The 18,536-nt window shown below is 35.0% G+C and overlaps 1 pseudogene; it reads left to right on the top strand.

The window, feature by feature from the left end:
• Positions 1 to 11,929: 11,929 nt before the first annotated feature.
• LOC105824196 lies at positions 11,930 to 12,847 on the top strand (annotated as a pseudogene).
• The last annotated feature ends 5,689 nt before the right edge of the window (positions 12,848 to 18,536 follow it).

Genomic DNA, 18,536 nt, shown 5'->3' with positions numbered 1-18,536 from the left:
TAGGTTCTAAGATCTTTATGTATATCAATTAATGTATGTTATGTACATAATATACATATATGTGATTTCTAGGATAGAGTTTGGTATATGTACTCAATGAGATTAAATCCTATTAGCCTAATAATGAAAAATTGTGACATTTTGAGCATGCAGATCACATGAGAAGAAAAAAAATCATCAAAGCTGTTTGGGAAATGCTAACATCTCTCTTTTTTCAATACTCGGCAGGCATATAACATATAATTCTTATTATTCATAACCCTTAGGTAACATAAAAACTTGGCAATTTTGATTCCTTAATACAAAGTTCATATAGGGAACCGAGAAGCCCCAGACTGATTTGGAATACCGAGTATCGGACAAAAAAGATTAAAGCAAGATTAGGTCCTAAGTAATTTTAGACAAACACCCTGAAGATCTCTAAAACTCGCTCTGTGCATAACCTTGAGTAGCCAGAGTGTGGCCGCAAGAACAAAAAGAAACAAAAAGCTTGGTCCCTCATTAGTAGATTTGTACACAACACCTAAGAAAAGCAATTTTCTGTTTAGCATTTCAATATGAGACCAGTAAAGATAATGAAACAATAATAAAAAGTTTAGAAGGTTATACATTTTTTTTGAGAAATGGACTCAAAGAATACATGTGAAATTTGGAAAATATCACACCCAATGATTTAAAAACAGGATTTGGTTATTAAATGCCATAATTATAGGAATTAGAAATCATCTTTTATTCTTGATGAATTTCAAGATCCATCTAAAGTGATGAAAATTATTCTAATATCATTTTTATACAGCCTGTACCTTATTGTTTATTATTAGGGATTTTTATCTGCCCTTGGCTCCTTTCTGAGAATTTCTTTGAGTAGTTGTTGAACAATTATCTCCTTTAGCAATGGGAAATAAATGATAGAAATGAGAAGTGTAACTCAAATTAATTAATTTTTTTTTTACCAATTTTTAACACTTTCAACATTTCCTACTGCTAAATATTCTGAGTTTCTGCCTAGTTCTGTGAGTCTAGCAGATGTTAACAGAGACGTCAGGCTGATGTAAATATAATGTTCCCAGGAGTTCCCATGTGCCCAGAATCTTACTCCAAAGTAGATTTAAAGACATATAAATTGAGGGGCAGTTTTCTCAGTCTTTTTCCAAATAGGATCAGAAGCACAGAATCTTAGGACTAAAGGATGAAGATGATTCAACTTGATGTGCCAGAGTTTTGAAACCTTAAGGGAATGTACTGCTAAGGGAAGAAGGACTGATCCATTCTTCCCACTGGAGATAATCAGTGATTGTGTGATTATGTGTATTTTATGTGCACACCAACCTCTTTGCAAAATATCTTATTACTTCCAACACATGAGACGAGGTATCAAGGTGAAAGCAATAATCCTAGAAAATAATGTGGAAAAAATCCCTAAATTTGTGCTAGGTTGAATCAGAATCAAATTTTGGGCAAGAATAGAATTTTAATTAGAGGAACGTAACACTAGGGAAAACAAAAACGCTATGGCGTAGTGGTTATCGGATAGAATAAGGCCCAGCCTTTTGGGGGGAACATGTCAATACCTTGACTAAGCCTCAGTAAAGAAGAAAGAAGCGTAAGGTGCAGATAAGAGGAAGCAAAAGAAAATCAGTTCCAAAAAGGCAGGATCTCCCTGAAGTTGTGCGGTAGGTCATCGTTTAAGGATTGCAGAGAGAACCACATCTGAATAAACCTTGCCCAACTTGAACAGGAGTTGTCTATCCGGTATACATATTCTAGTTTTTTGAACATCAGTTTCCTCATCTGAGAAATAGTGTTGATAATAACACATGTTGTCTTAATTTCTTTGTGTGATGAGCAACTGAGATAGTGCATGAGAAATAATACCAAAAGAATAGAAAACACTAATTATGGGAATGAGGGCAGAAATCTAATGTCTATGTTTTAGTAAGAATTATGTAATGCAGGAGAGCACAATTAAATCCTGGTACAACTAACTTCGTGGTAAAATGACATACTATTTCCCTGAATTTTCTGTTTTTAATGCATCAAGTTTGTGAACAAACTATGATTATCAAATCCCCACTATTTTATTGGTCTATGAACATATCTTATGTCTTTCTATCTCAATTCTTTTCTAAAATATGGAAATCATCACTATTTTTTATATTACTTTCTGACATTTAAATGTTAATGGTAAAACATCAACAATCATCAAATAATTAAATTCACAATTAAAGAACAATTATTAAAGGATGTCACCTGTTAATTGCAAAAATAAAACTAAATATGGATGAATAAACAGCTCTGAAATTAACTGCCAATTAAACATCTAAAATCATCACAAAATCAGGGATTTCACCATTCCTTTTACATATTTAACAGTCTAATGTGCATTTTTGTATGTGTGGGTGTGTGCGCGCGCGCGCGCGCCCGCGCACGCATGCATTAATGGGGGGTGGGGAAAAGAGAGGGGACAATTACGCTTGGCTACCTTATTCGCATGCCATGACTCAGATTATATTATAGATTATCAGCTATATCAATCAATTAGCTCAAACAACAGAATTTATTGCGTAGTTTTATTTCCTTACACGACCTCTGAAAAGGAATATTGTTTTACATAAACAGATTCCTTTCCTGAGCAAATACCAAAATGTATGCTTTTGCTTTTTACACTGTATGCTTTTGCTTTTTACACTGTAGGGGAAAAGTACACACACAGCACACCATTATTTATTTGTGTTTGGAGTTTTGTTTGCCACAAAGCTGCAATCATAAATAACAGCCAGTAGAGGACAGAGACTCAGCCTTTAATAATATTGTTCTGGGAATACATCACCTAGCATTGAAAATGTCATATAAAATTCATATCCATAGCTGTTTACAGAGGGAAAAAAGAACAATTGTACTTTGCAATGCTAGCACAATTCTCCAAAACATTGAGAAAGATGCTGCATGCTCTGTCTTTCTTTCACACTTATTTTTGGTATCCGGAGCTATGTTTCAGGGTTATATCGATTTTCATTCTGGCTGTGGTTGATTAATGTTTCAGGAAGTAGTCAGGTGCATTAGTGCAGAGCTAAATAGAAATATCATTTTCTCAAGTCAAAGTAGGGTGGGGAAGTGTGGCAAAACAAACCCACCTACTGATTTTATCTGGTAATGTGTACACACAATAAAATGAATCTGTAAAATTGAAAGCCACACAGACTGGTTAACAGGAAGCTTGACACTCTTCAACACTTTCTATTGTTATTAACAACCTGTCAGCAACTTCTGGCAACCAATAAAATGTTAGTGCTTTGTAAGAACATTAGAGATCTTTTTTTTTTAAGGTTTAATCTCTAGGTTAAGTGTGTTCACCTTATAAATTTACTTCCCAGAAGGTACATTCTTTAGTAATTGCTTTTCCTTGATAAGGATTTCTCGCTCATTACAGGAAAACTGCAAATGTAATAGTTAAAGGACGATTCCATTGTAGTAACATTTTTCATCCTGACCCTATTCCCTAGGCTGACAAATTGCTCATCAGTTTAATGTTTTCTATTTGCTCCTTTGCCAGCTGCGTTTTTCTATTTTAATATCTCATTTTCCACCATCCACAATTCTTTTTCATATCAAGTTGGCTTTTTCATTATATGACTGTTACATGATGTTTGCAGATTTCTCTGAATCTATTAAAATGTCCACCATATTGTCATCTCGATAAAAAATCCACATCTAATTATTGTGACTTGCAAGCTTCCATTAATTTCTAAGAAGGAAACACATTCTGCAGAATGTGCAACCATTTAGACCCATTGGTTATTACTGAGTTTGAAAACATTACATTTTATTTAAAGAAATGTTAATGATACAAAGAATGAGAATATATTTAATAAAACAGGCAGTAATCGAATCTAGTTGTAATCAAAGGTTATCCTACTTAGCACTTTGGAAGAAATCAACAATTTTTTTGTTATCTTTGGCAGTTCTCACATTTACTAATATACAGCTTATAGGGAACTTGATTAAAATCCAACTTAAAGATGCCTTTAATAGTACCAAAGAATAAACTTTAGAAAGTCCAGTACCCATATAATAAGGAACTGGTTATGAATGAAAATCTCTACATATAATAAATGGAGAATGTCCCTCACTTCACTTCAAGGTCAAATGCATTCTCTTATCTTACACTTCAGTTCTTTAAAATGATGTCACAAGTTAGTTTGCACCAACCAATCACTGCTTTGCTGAACCGCTTCTGTTTTCCTAAAATTACTGAATAACTTTCAATTCTTATGCTGACAAAAAGAGTAACGTTGCTTCTTATTCACCTCGTGCTTATCCAGCCTTAAAATATTATTTCCTCTTGCATGAGGTCAATTTAGTGTTTCTGAAATACCTCTTCCGGAGTCCTCAAGTTTCAATGTAAACTAATTCCTTTTTTAACATGTTCCAAACCTTTCACTTTACTGGAATCTCCATCTCCTTTTCTTTGACATTGTTTTGTTGTGGTTTATTGTCAAGTGTCTTCCTCTGAAGGGGACATATGGAAAAAAATGTGTGTTTTTGCATGGCTGAACATATGTTTATTTTGATTTTATATTTGGCTATATGGCTATAGAATAAATAAAGTTATTAAAATAATTTTATTTAAGAGGTTTGAGGGTTGTCTCTTCCATTCCACTGGTCTTTGTTTAGGGGTTCTGGATTTTCTATTATTTGTTATTTAAATTGAGATAATTGTAGATGCACATGAAGTTGTAAGAATAAAGCAGAGAAATATCTTGTACTCTTTATCCAGTTTCCCTGATGGTAATGTTTCATGAAACTATAGCAGCGTATAGTATCACAACCAGGATATGGGCACTGATACCATTCACCAGTCTTACTCAGAGTTTTCCAGTTTTACTAGTTTCACATGCTCATTGCTAGTATATAGAAATGCAATTAATATGTGTATGCTCATCTTGCATTCTACAGCCTTGTTAGATTCACTTATTAGTGCTAGATATTTTTTGTAGGTTCCTACTCAAGATATTTTTTTCTAGATAATCATTTATCTATAAAGATAGATTTATTTAGTCATATAAGTCTATATGACATTTTTTTTCTTTTTTCTTGCTATCACTAGAACTTCAAATAGAATGTTGAATAAGAGCAGTGAGACCAGACATCCTTGTCTTTTTCCCTGTCTTCAGGGAAAACATTCAGTTGTTCATCATTTCAGTATGATAATTGTAGATTTTTTTGTAGATTCTCTTTTTCAATGAGGTAATTTCCCTATATTCCCAATTGGCTGGGAGTTAATCATGGATGGAGTAGGATTTTTCAAATCGCTGGTGTAACAAACCATAAATTTTTGGCTTAACACAACATAAATTTATTACCTTTTGGTTCTAAAATTCAGAAATCCTAAAACAATGTGCTGGCAGGCTATGTTCCTTCTGAGGGTCTAGGAAAGAAACTGGTGCTTTGCCTTTTCCAGCTTCTAAGGGCCTCCTGCATTTCTTAGTACATAGCCCCTTCCTGCATCTTCAAGACATGTAGTATAGCATCTTCAAATGCCCCTTCCACCTGTGTGTGTGTCCCTCTCTCACCTCTGCTTCCATCATCACATCTTCTTTTCCAACTCTGATCCTTCTGTTTCCACCTTGTAAGAATTTGTGTGATTATATTGGATACACTCCAATATTACAGGATAATCTCCCCATCTCCAAATATTTGATTTGATCACATCTGCAAATCCTTTTTGGCATGTACAGTAAACATATTCACAAGTTTGGAGACTAAATCATGGACATTTTTGTGGGGGGTGTTATTTTGTCTACTGCAGATCATACAATTTTTCTTCTTTAGCTTGTTGATACAGTGGATTACATTAATTGATTTTCAAATGTTGAACCAGCTCTGAATACACGAGGAAATATTTACGGGGTGTTGATGTATTATTATTTTCATATATGGTTATATTCTATTTGTTAATATTTTGCTGAGGCTTTTTACCTCTACATTCATGAAAGACATTGGTCTGTAGCTTTTCATTTGTCTGTTCTTTGTTTTTAATCGCCTTGGTCCAGTTTTGGTATCAGGATAACAATGGCCTCATAAAATGTGTTTGGAAGTTTTCTCTCTTTTGTCTATTTTTCCTGGAAGAAAAGGTTGTAAAATTTGTGTTAATTTGTTTAAAGTTTGGTGGAATTCTCCAGTCCACCAAACCCAATTTATAAATTCAATTCCCTCGATGGATATAGGCTATTCGGATTTCTAATTAATTTTGCTTGAGTTTTAATAGCTTACGGATCTTGAGGAATTGGTTTACTACTTCTATGGGGAAGTTTTAAATTATAAATTAAATATACTTAAGAGTTATAAGGTAATACGATATTTATTTCATATTAGATGAGTTGTAATATGTGCTTTTTCGGGAATTGGTCAATTCAATCTCAGTTTTCAAATTTATTTGGCTGAAACTATACTCATTTTTAATTGTCATCTTTGTGATACCTGCAAGTTCTATAGAAATTCGCTTTCATTTCATTCCTGATATTGATAATTTGTTTCTTCCCTCCTTTCTTCTTTGTTTGGCTAGAGGTATGTCAATTTCATTGACAGTTTTAAAGAATAAGCTTTTGTTTTATTGTTTTGTGCTCTTCATTATTTCTTTACTTCTGATTGTTTTGGATTTATTTTCTCTCTTTTTAGGATCTTAAAGTGGTAGCTGAGGTTGATTTGAGACTTTTCTTCTTTAATGTAAGTATTAAATACTTAGTGCTATAAAATTTCCTCTCAGTACAACATTAGTTGCATTCCATAAATTTTGATATGTTGTGTTTTTGTTTTCAGTCTTGCACATTTTTAAAATTTTTCTTTGACTTTTTTGATGCATGAATTACTTAAGAATGTGTTGCTTAGTTTTAAGTATTTAGAAGTTTGCCTGTTGCCTTCTGTTATTGATTGCTAGATTGATTCTATTATATTCAGAGAACATACTCTTATGATTTTAATTCTTTTAATTTTGTTGATATTTGGTTTATAACCTATGATATGATTTATCTTGGAGGATGTTCCATGACCACTTGAAAAAATGTACATTCTGCAGTTGGTTGAGTGTTCTATATATGTCAATTAGATTCTATTGGTTGATTATGTTGTTTAGATTGTCTGTATCTTTGCTGATTTTCTGTCTAACAGTTCTCTCGGTTCTCTCAGTTACTGACAGGGGTATGTTGAAATCCCCAGCTCATCTTTTTAATGCTTTCAGGTTTTTTCTATGTATTTAAGAATCTGTTTAATGTCTACACCTGTAGAATTGTTATGTCTCCCTGGTAGATCAATCCTTTTTTTGCTATAAAATATCTATCCTTATTTTCTACTCTGAAGTCTACTTTAGAATATATTAACATATCTATTTTTGGTATTTTTATGAATGTTTGCATGGTATATCTTTTTCCATTATTTTATCTTCAGCATATCAATATAATGAAATTTGAAGTGAATTTCATGTAGGCAGCATAGATCTGGGCTGTGTGTTTTGCCCTGTCAATCCTCTGTCTTTTGATTTTTGCATTTAGCTTATTTATATGTATGGTAATTATTAATGTGTTAATGCTTAAGACTGTCATTTGATTATTTGTTTTCTACGTATTTCCTTTGGTTTTTATTCCTCTATTTCTCTTTTCTTACCTTCCCACAGGTTACTTAAGTTACTTACATTTTGTGAGATTCCACCTTGATTTATTGATAGCATTTTTGAGTGTACAGTAAGTCCTCACTTAATGTCATTGATAGTTTCTTAGAAACTGTTACTTTAAGGGAAACCATGTATAGCAAAACCAACTTTACCATTCGCTAATTGATGTAAATAAGAGTTAAGTTTCTTTGGCAAATTTTTGGTTACAAAACATCACTAAACTTCTAAATAAAGACCAAAACACTTCTAATATTAAACACTGAGATAAATGTGAACCATACATACATTTAAGAAAGATTAACAAAAAATGGATAATTATTTGCTTAATTTTTGGTGAATCAGTGAGTGATAGTGATCATAAATCAAGGAATAAATGTTTGCAAAGTGAAAATTGTAAGAAGTACTTCCTACTACTATGTAGTTAAAAAAAACAACAATAATATATATGGTGGGCTTATGGAGGGCTTTCATACCCCATAATTTATCAGCATGCATTTGTATGACTATGTTATATATTACAAATTTTCATTTTATAGTAATTTGTATTCATTAATTCATTCATTCATTTTCTAACCATTTATTTCAGTTCAGAGTCATGGGTGGCTGGAGCCTGTCTCTGCAGCTCAGTGCTCAAAGCAGGAACCAACCCCAGACAAGATGTCTTTCCATCACAAGATATACTCACACACACACCCAAACTCACTCAGTGTGGGACAATGTAGACTCATGAATGAACCTAACATGCACAACTTTGGGATGTGAGAAGAAACCAGAATAGCTGGAGAAAACCCACACAGATGTGGGGAGAATGTGTGAATTCCACACATACAATGGCCCTTGCCAGAAATCAATACTTTTTCCTCATCATTATAGTGAAGTGACTTTGTACAAAACAAAATTATTTGAGGACCTGCTGTATCTGTATAATTTTAAAAGTAGTTGCTCTTGAAATATATACAGAAATGGCTTATATGAGTCTATTGGCATTAACATTTTACCCATTTAGGTGAAATATGGATATCTCCCTTCCATTTAAATTCTTTCATCTTCTCTACTTTTAAATATTATTGTCTTGTATATCAAACAGTGGATATTTTTTTTTCAATCATCAAATGCCATGTAAAAATCCAAGAAAAGAATAGTGATGGCATGTATCCTTATTTCTGCTCTTTACATTGTTACTTCTTTCCACCTAACGTTCCAAATTTCTTTGTCAGATAAAACCAGTATCTATTTTTATCTTAGTATTGGTGTCTATTGTATTTTCTCATTCAAGTTATGATTTACTTGGCTCTTGGTGTGACAGCTGATTTTATTATATCCTGGAAATTTTGTCTTTTTATCTTAGGAGACTCTGAGTCCTAGTTAATTATTTCACATTAGTGGGCAGTCACCCTGGTTAGGGTTAACATGCAGGTCTTGGTCTTCTTCTACAGGCTGTGGTTCCAATGGCAGTTTGACTTTCTGGCTTTTGCAGTGTTATTTTAGACTGCTTCATTCATCTGGTGCCATTGTGGCTTTCACTAGTCCCTGCTGGTAATATCTTAGAGAACAGAACATTTTATGTAGGCTGTGGTGCCAGATGTCTCTCAGAAGGGGAGGTCTCTGGTAGGATACTTATACCATTTTCCCTCCCCTCTCCCATCTATCTTCTTGTCTCTGAGCAGAAGAGGAGAGTTTCTGGCTCAAGGGAACAAGGAGGCTTCTCTAACTAGGAAACTTACTGTAGTGGCTCTCTCCTGCTGACTCTGCCCGCCTTTCTTGGTATTTCTTGGTGGTAAATGGAAGTCTCAGACCAGTGGAAGAGAATGTTTCTGTTGGCTGTTTATTACTGGCAGATCTCCCAAGCTATCCCCATTATCGATGATGTCACACTGGCCTGTAGTTGTCAGGACACCCATTCCATCAAGGAGAGGAATGAGTCTATCCGAACAGTCTTCTGTTGGTAGGTGAGGGTCAGGAAAATAGGGAAGGGGTAAGCTTCTTCTGTTGAGTAGGAAATACAAGATTCCCTGCTGCTGTGCTGTTCCCCCAGTTCTAGGGCCCCAAACCAGCTCACCTTCTTGACATTTTCCAGGGTTCTCCTTTGGTTACTGTTTGTGACCTTTTCCGGAGAATATAGTTGTGCTGAGCAGAGATGAATAGGAAAAACAAGTCTATACCACCCTGTCCAGACTGAGAGTCTTCAATTTTCTTTTACTTTTATTTTCCCTTGGTGCTTTGAAATTTTACCAGTGCATGTCTAGGTGATGGTTTAAAAATTTGTCGTCCTTTACATCAGGTGGACATTTCCCTTTTTTAATTTTTAAAAAATTATTTTTATTTTTTATTTAAAAAATGTATAGGGTATAAATGTTTTAGTTACATGGATGAATTGTATCATGCTAAAGTCACGGCTTTCAATGTACCTGTCACCAGAATAGTTTACATTGTACCTGATAGGTAGGTTTTTATTCAATTTACTTTTGGCATTGGAATTTTTTTTTTTATCATTTCTTGGTTAACTTTCTCTCCTATATTTTATCTACTCTCTCATCTGAAACTCTTATTACATGAATATTGTCCAACCTGCATTGATTAGTTATAGGTTTTTACTTTCTTTTTCTTCTAAAGTTTACAATTAATATATCCTTATCTTTCTGCCAGGAATGCTATATTCAAGCCCTTGAATAAATTTTTTCAATTCAGCAACCATATTTTTAATTTTTAAGAATACTCTTTTCCCATTTTTCCCATAATATCATTATATTGTTTCTGTAAACCAATAGTAATATCTTCTTGTAAAGTTCTGAAAACTACAAAGTTTTCATTTTTAAGTTCTTTTTTCTTCCCTGAATTATCTTTTATTTCTCCATGAATGAGTGTTTGTTTATTTTCTTTTCTCAGCCTTTCATTTTTACTTTGCTACTGTTTTGAGTCTGGTCTGCTGAATGTGTAATACATGTCTATTTCCTATCAAGCTTGCTGATTGTTAACTTGACATATGAGAGGGGCGTTTTCTTCCATTTACAGTGAGTTTAGGTATGCTGCACATTGCTGTGGTTTCTCAAATGCTGCAATAATAACAATGAAAACTCCCCACAGGTTTGCTCAATTCTTCAGGGAAGGCCTCTATCATTTTTTTATCCTGGGGTTAAATGCTAGCCAGTATTATATTTTTCACTTGTATAGTGTACAGAAAGATACAGCCGAATTCTCTGTTAAACTTCAGCCAGTCTCCCTATTTTCAGGACCCCTTCTCATCTTGGCCTTGCAACAAAGAGGGCCAAAAAGAAGCCAAGAGACTGCCCTAGGATTGGCCAGGGAATCTGCATTTATGACACGAGAGCATCCTCTTCTGTGCTTCATCCAATGGCATTCTTCCAGAGTTCTGCTACAGATTTTTGTTTTTTTTTAGTCTGTCATCCACTTGTGAAGACTCCTTCCCTCTCTTCTTTGCTGTTGTTACCCTATTTCTTTTCTCTTTCTGTTATTTCTATGGAGCATTGCTGTGCAGTTGGGGGATAATGGGATGTAAGTGCTGTCCTAAGTTTTCCATCTTAAATTGCAAGACTATACATAAATTTAAGTGCTAAATTATATTTCCTATAAAGATAAATTTATCAGCAGACAAAAATATTTTGAGTGTGATATTTACCAAAAATTTCAAGAAAACAGAGCAGATATGTTGTCTGTATATTATTCTCCTGACAATCAAATAACAGCAATAATTTCCCCAAAGTGTTAAAAAATAGCCATTGGATGCTCGTAAGTTCTTGTAGATATAACATTTTTAGAAATCTCCTTTTGGTCTACCTTAAACTCTAAAAAACCGAAAAGTTCTTAAATTTCTGAATATTGCTGATTTTGCTGTGGTTTTATTGTGCCGATATTATTATGATTTTATTGTGGTGGTTTTCCTTTATTGTGGCTACACGCATAATTGTTACTTCAAAAACCTGAAACATGTAAAAGAATGTCAAGTTAAATAATTCAAATGAGCAGCACCAAGATGGGGCCACAGCACCCACTTTTGTCCTTAGGGGACCCGCAGTCCCTTGCTATCTTCGTAACACTTCCTGACTCCTCCCTGGAGTAAATACTCCCCCACGCCAGCGGGGGCGCGCTGGATGCTGGCTCCCGGATGCGGATGCGGCGCCATTAGACCCCGGGAGCAGCGCCGAGAGATGCGACATGGCGCCCCGGAGTCGGAGCTGAGGTACGGTAGGACTTGCAGCTGCTGAGTGGAGATTCCGGAAAGAACTGCGCACCTGAGCTGCCAGCATGGCGGGCCTAAAGCGGCGGGCAAGCCAGGTGTGGCCAGAAGAACGGGGTGAGCAGGAGCATGGGCTGTACAGCCTGCACCGCATGTTTGACATCGTGGGCACCCATTTGACACACAAAGAGGTGCGTATGCTTTTCTTCATCTTTTTTGATGTCATTGATGATGACCAGTATGGACGCATCCAAAATGGACGTGATTTGTTCTTGGTGTTGGAGCGCCAGGGCTGCTGTGACGAGACTAACTTTCGCCAGGTGCTGCGGTCACTGAGCATCATTACTCGTCATGACCTGCTGCCCTACGTCACCCTCAAGGGGAGACAGGCTGTGTGCCCCGATCTTGTGGACAAGTATCTGGAAGAGACATCAATTCGCTATGTGACCCCCAGAACCCTCAGTGATCCAGAACCGAGGCCTCGTTGCTATCCCACTTCGGGTCCTCAGATGTATAGCAAGCCGCCAGCCCGAGGGAGAGCCACACTTGGGAGCCAGCGAAAACGCCGGAAGTCAGTGACCCCGGATCCCAAGGAAAAGCAAACATGTGACATCAGACTGCGGGTTAGGGCTGAATACTGCCAGCACGAGACTGCTCTGCAGGGCAACGTCTTCTCTAACAAAGAGGACCCACTTGAGCGCCAGTTTGAGTGCTTTAACCAGGCCAACACCATCCTCAAGAACCGGGACCTGGGTTCCATCATCTGTGGCATCAATTTCCCTCGGCTCACCGACCTTGACGCATTCTGGCGCGACTACATCAATGGCTCATTAGTAGAGGCACTTAAAGATGTCTTCATCACAGACTCCCTCAAGCAAGCTGTGGGCCACGAAGCCATCAAACTGCTGGTGAATGTGGATGAGGACGACTATGAGCTGGGACGACAGAAACTCTTGAGCAACTTGATGCTGCAAATGTTGCCCTAATTGCTTTCCCTTCTCATTTCTCTGTGGACTGTTCCCACCACCCACCTCTGGAGCTTACGTACTGTTCTAAGGTTTGTTCTCTACCCTTCCAACCAATCAAATCCCTGCCTTTTTTTTTTTTTCTTAAAGAAAAGACAAAGGAAAGTGGAAGTGGTGTTCCCTACCCCTTCCTGCACCCATGTGCCTGGGCTTCCCTTTTGTTTCCCTTTTCCACTTGCTCACTAATGTGTGTCTCTACAGCCACTTCCACTGAGCTGTAAGACAAATGTATAGGGAGAATCAAAATCTATAGAACATATTCTTTGTAAGGGATTGAAGTGAACACTGCTTTGGGGTACATTGAGGGGTTATAAATACTTCTGGCTTTATGAGGGCTCTTAAATTTTGTCTGAAAAACCAAAGGGCTGTGAGTAAGGGAGCTATGTGGAAGGTGGGACTCTGAAGTGTATTTTGGAAATTAATCAACACCTTCTTCCAAATTACAGAATTAAAAAAAAAAGTACATAGTCGAGATAATTCTATGTAACTTAACTCATAGATTAATTCTATGTAATTTGTGTCCCTACATTTTTCTTACTATAACATAAGTTTTAATATCTTTCCACATTATTTGAAAGTCTGTATGTAAATATCATTCATAATGGCCATTTTTCCATTTGGTAGGCTACTTTGTATTTTATTAAATCATTCCCCTACTGTTAGACATATGAGTAATTTCCAATTTTCTACTATAATAAATAATACTGCAATGAAAAAAATAATAATTCAAATGATATTTGTTTGAATATCATGTCTGTATCTATATGTGAAACATTGTGCATAAGAAAATGATATCCTCATTTTTTAAAAAACTAAACTCCAGAATGCTTTTGATATGTTACTGACTATAAGTGTGATGTATGCAGGTTATTTTACTTCCCTGGGTTTCAATTCTCCAGAGAAAAGAAGGCCTGTGCTAGAGGTATGTTTTTCTTAGGATTTTACATTTATCTAGTTTATGTTTTGGTCTGTATATGCAAGTTATGTTTGGAACATCAGCTATGGAGGTTGAGGAATTTCTACTTTCAGCGTTCTACTTTATTTGCTTATTTTGAAAGATCAATAAAATATTTTGGATAATCTAGATTTTTCTTGAAAGTTACTCAACTATGTAATTAAATTCAATAAATGCAATTGGATTTTTCTGTCAAGCTAGTGAACTTATTCTACCAAATGAGCTACAGGTATTTTAGAGGTCATCTCAATGTGCAGATCAAATACATTGGGAAACATACATATTGAAAATGTGCATGCAGGTGCTGAAACTACTGTGAAATTCATATACAAAGAGAGATTAAAATCAGTGTATTTATTTGATAGGACTATGTGGATAGATACTTTACATTACCTACTAATATACATTCTCTATATTTTTCTGTCTTACAGAGTTCGTATTTTCCAGGTTAATAATGTACCATATAAAAATTATTTAACCTTCTAAACTCCCATGCACTTAAATTAGAATTACTGATCTATAACTGACCAATTAGATACAAGCTTTAATCTACTGGCTGACATTTCTAAAAAGCTGTTGATATCCTAAAAAAAAGAAAAAAAAATCAAACTTAATTGATACTGTTCACTTTCTTCTTTCCTGATAATTATACCTGCTGCTTATAGATACAGCAACTGTATTTCTAGCACAAGGTAAGGATACTGATAAAGAAAGAAAAAAAAAAAAAACATGTTTGGGAACCAATTGAATTACAGAGGTATTCGTACCAGCTCTGGTGTCCTTATACCTGAGTCTTCCTGTTACATGAGAAAAATAAATTTCTATTTGGATAAGTTTCCATAGGTACATCTCCATTATGTGAAGCTGAGCATTTTTTTTTACAGTTTCTTCATTACTCAATTAAATAAATACATACTGATTTAGTAACATATGAATAGTATAATATTTAAATGATTTGTTTTTATGGTGAATAGGGCAGTGAAATTTGCGTGTGTGTGTATATATATATAATGGAAATTCAAATAACACCATGTTTTAGACCTCGGAGAGTTGGCATGTGTTTGCTTAAAAGCGTAATTTCTAAATACAGGTAACAGTATAACTGAATTAGTGAAATTCATAGACAATCTTAGAAAAAAGAAAGATAGACATCTAATCATCATATAAGTTAACCTGAGGGACTAAAGAGCAGTTATTTAGGTGGTCTAAATATGAAGGGATATTTAAAGCATGAGGATCAACATGTCCAAATATATAAAGAAATGGAATTGTTTACTATGTTTAAGGAACGTCAAATGATTTAATAACTGTCTTTCCTAGTAATCTATGAGGACAGTGGTGAACTTGTAAATCAGTTTCATCTGTATCACTTAGCACTGTCCCCAGCACATAGTAAGCATCCAAAAATATTTGATAAATAAATGAGTGCATAAATGCATTCATGAAAAATTCCATTTGGTTTGGAGGTTGTAGGAGAGAAAAAAGTCTGGACTATATTCATCCTTGTTTACTGATTAAATGTTTTTACCTGGTTGTATCACTCACAATCAGTCTCTTATTATATAACATGAGAATAATTATCTTAGGAAGGTGATATTTCTCAAAGGAAAGACAATATGCCTATATGCATCCAATATTAATGAATGGGGATAATTTTAGGAGTTTACTAAACACTTAACCATATATCATGTTAGACATTATAGAATTTGAAAAAACTGCCAAATAATAGCAGTTTAATTCACTAAATTAACAAAGATTTCAGTATTTCATGAGACTTTTTAGTAATTTGTGGTATAAAGAACTACAATTTGAAACATTTCAAGAAGAGGTTGCTTAATAAGTTATATTTAAGAAATACATGTGTCCAGTACCAAGGCAGATGAATTATTTAAAACAAAAAATTGAGAGATTTAACTTTCTTAATTTATATAAATATTTCCCACAAGATAACATACATTCTTAAAAATTAAATCTGTCTGTCTAGCCAATCTCCATTTCATACTGAAATATAGTTCACTTTTACATAAAGTCATAAAAATTGCATTCTTCCAATTTCAGTTGGTAATCAACTGTGACATTAAATGGCATAAATCTTTGTTCAATTCATTTCCTGCTCCTTCGAAGAAAATGAAAATAAAGTACATCTAAAAATGGAGATTATAGCAAGCACAAGAGATTCTAACTTTTGTTAAGTTCTTGGAAGTTTCCATTTGGTTTTAAACTTCTGCTATTCATCTCTTTCAATAAAAGAACACTTGTTTTTTTCTTGAACCAAAGATGACAATTTAAACATTAACTTTTTTTTTCATTTTAGGTCAATGTGAAAAGCACCACTCAAACACAGTTTTATGTTTTCTTTTTTTAATTTCAAAATGTTAAGGGTATACAAATGTTTTAGGTTACATGGATCACTTTTGTAATGCTTGAGTCCCGGCGATAGGTGTGCCCATCACCCAAATAGTGTTAATTGTACCCATTAGTAGGTTTTTGCCCCTCCTTTTCTTCTCCCTCCCCCCTGGTGGATATCCACTGAGTTCTGTTTGCCTGTGTGCACTTCTGTGCTCATTGATAGTTCCAATTTAATAGTGAGTACATGTGGTGTTTGTTTTTCCATTCTTTAGATACATTATTTAGGAGAATGGTCTCCAGTTCCATTCAGATTGTTGCAAAAGGTATTAAATTCATCTTTTTTATGGATGAGTAGCACTCCATGGTATACAAATATCGTATTTTATTAATCCACTCATGAATTCATGAGCACTTGGGTTGATTCTACATGTTTGCAATTGTGAATTGTAATAAACAATAAACTGCAATAAACATTTGAGTTCAGGTGTCTTTTTTGATGAAAAGTCTTCTTTTATTTGGGGTAGATACCCAATAGTGGGATTGCTGGATCAAATGATAGGCCTACTTTTAGTTCTTTGAGGAATCTCCATACTGTTTTCCATAAGGACTATACTAATTTGCAGTCCCACCAGCCGTGTATAAATGTTCCTTTCTCTCTGTATCCATACCAGCATCTATTGTTTTTGGACTTTTTAATAAAAGACATTCTAACTGGAGCAAGGTTATATATCATTGTGGTTTTAAGTAGCATTTCTCTGATGATTAATGACGTTGAACATTTTTTCATAAGTTTATTGGCTATTTGTCATTCTTTTGAGAAGTTTCTGTTCACGTCTTTTGCCCACTTTTCAATGGGGTTGTTTGTTTTATTCTTGCTGATTTGCTTGAGTTATTTGTAAATTCTGGATATTAGCCCTTTATCAGATATGGAGCTTGCAGATATTTTCTTCCATTCAATAGGTTGTCTATATGCTCTATTGATTGTTTCCTTAGCTGTGCAGAAGCTTTTTAGTTTAATCAAATCCCATGTATTAATTTTTGTTGTTTCCATGATTCCCACTGGGGTCTTTGTCATAAATTTTTTGCTTAGGCTGATATCTAGAATTTTTTCCAACATTTTCCTCTAGAGTTCTTATGGTTTCCATGCCTTAGATTTAAGTCTTTTATCCATCTTGAATTAATTTTGTGAGTGGTGAGAGGTAGGGGTCCTGTTTCATTCTGCGTGTGGCTGTCCAATTTTCCTGACACCATTTATTGACTAGGGTTTCTTTTCACCAGTGTACATTGTTGTCTGCTTTGTCAAAGATCACTTGGTTGTAGATAGATGGTTTTATATCTGGGTTCTCTGTTCTGTTCCATGGGTCTATTTCTCCATTTTTGTACCAATACCATGCTGTTTTGATTACTATTGCCTTGTGGTATAGTTTAAATTTGGTAATGTGATGCCTCCAGATTTGCTCTTTTGCAGTCCTACGTTTTCCAGCTCAAACCTCAGGCAATGCTAGTGAACATTATAGCCTAATGTAAGGGTTGCTTGGAATCCAGAGCAGATTAGTCCAAGCCAGTGATTCTCCTAATACTGACTTATTCTGTGTCACTGGGCACATTCCTAAGCCTCTCTATACCTAATGTTTTGGTTACTCATGAAAGTTAAATGCTTATCCACTTGGGAGGGATAATCTGTCGATTTATGGCTTAATTTGTAGAGTACTTTTGAATCAGAAAGATTTTTTAAATTACAAATTTTAGAGATTTCTATAAACAAATTTAAAGACTACAAACATGGATCAAGGAGTATAAGTAAATTACTAACATCCATATCAAAGGTTCAACAATTATCGAAATTTCTCTTCTAGTCATTGTTATTAAAATGTCTATGCTAATATCCTTTTTTTTTTTTTTTTTTTTTTTGCAGCCTGTGTACACTGTCATTGATCTAATGGCTCACCTTGTTGGCACGGGGTAGCAGCCAGGCCCTCTGCTCCTCTAGCTCCTGCCAAATCACTTCATCAACCTTCTAAAGTTGTAGGGTCCATTACATGAACAGGTGTACGGCAAACAGTGCCACAAATTCTACACAACATCAGTGTCACAGAGTGGGGAGGCAATAAGAGAGAGACACAGGTTCCAGTTTATCTTTATTAGTTCTAACTTGGTTTTTCCTTCTCCCACTTGACCTCCAGCTTATCTTCCTGCCAGTTCCACTGACTCACAATAACTTCAGGCCCACCACACAATGCAAACACAACAGCATCTTTACCAACTCCCACAGTCATGTAAGGTCTAATCCCTATAATCTGTATCCTTTATCACTCAACATATCAGACCCTAATTGGCCAGGCATGG

The sequence above is a fragment of the Propithecus coquereli genome, unplaced genomic scaffold, assembly GCF_000956105.1.
Source record: "Propithecus coquereli isolate 6110/MARCELLA unplaced genomic scaffold, Pcoq_1.0 Scaffold72, whole genome shotgun sequence".
Taxonomy (NCBI): domain Eukaryota; kingdom Metazoa; phylum Chordata; class Mammalia; order Primates; family Indriidae; genus Propithecus; species Propithecus coquereli.
This window is presented reverse-complemented; position numbering and strand designations above follow the sequence as displayed.